The 452-nt window shown below is 34.3% G+C and overlaps 1 protein-coding gene across 7 annotated transcripts in view; it reads left to right on the top strand.

Annotated features, from left to right (window-relative positions):
* The window catches only part of LOC106880165 (neurexin-3), a 359,785-nt gene that overhangs the window by 210,578 nt on the left and 148,755 nt on the right, over positions 1 to 452 (top strand). The gene's annotated exons all lie outside the window — the stretch shown is intronic.

Genomic DNA, 452 nt, shown 5'->3' with positions numbered 1-452 from the left:
ATATATATATATATATGTGTGTGTGTGTGTGTGTATATAAATCATGTATGTCTGTCTGCATGTATGTATGATGCATATATGTATGAGTATATGTGCGTGCATGAATATCTCATTTCAGCTTCTTTGCAAAATGTCACTCGATGCAAAAACAATGATGACATGCATATATTCCCAGTGAAGAATATATCATGCATTCTGTAGGCTTGTGCTTTCTTATTTTTCTGGAATAAAATGTTCTCTACACATAAAACTGGTAAAATTTTTCAAGACAAAGAGCGCTTATCCCTAAAATACTACCCACAAATATATATCTGTACAACCCATGTCAGCTTGGAGAAACAGATGTAAACCGAAGAAATGAATATTTCTGTAGAAACACCAACTCACGTATATTTATATGGCTATATATGTGTAGGTGCACGTGTGTGTGTGTGTGTGTGTGTGTGTGTGTG

The sequence above is a fragment of the Octopus bimaculoides genome, chromosome 4 (genome assembly GCF_001194135.2).
Source record: "Octopus bimaculoides isolate UCB-OBI-ISO-001 chromosome 4, ASM119413v2, whole genome shotgun sequence".
NCBI classification, from domain to species: domain Eukaryota; kingdom Metazoa; phylum Mollusca; class Cephalopoda; order Octopoda; family Octopodidae; genus Octopus; species Octopus bimaculoides.
The sequence above is the reverse complement of the archived record's forward strand: the minus strand, read 5'-3'. Positions and strand labels throughout refer to the sequence as shown.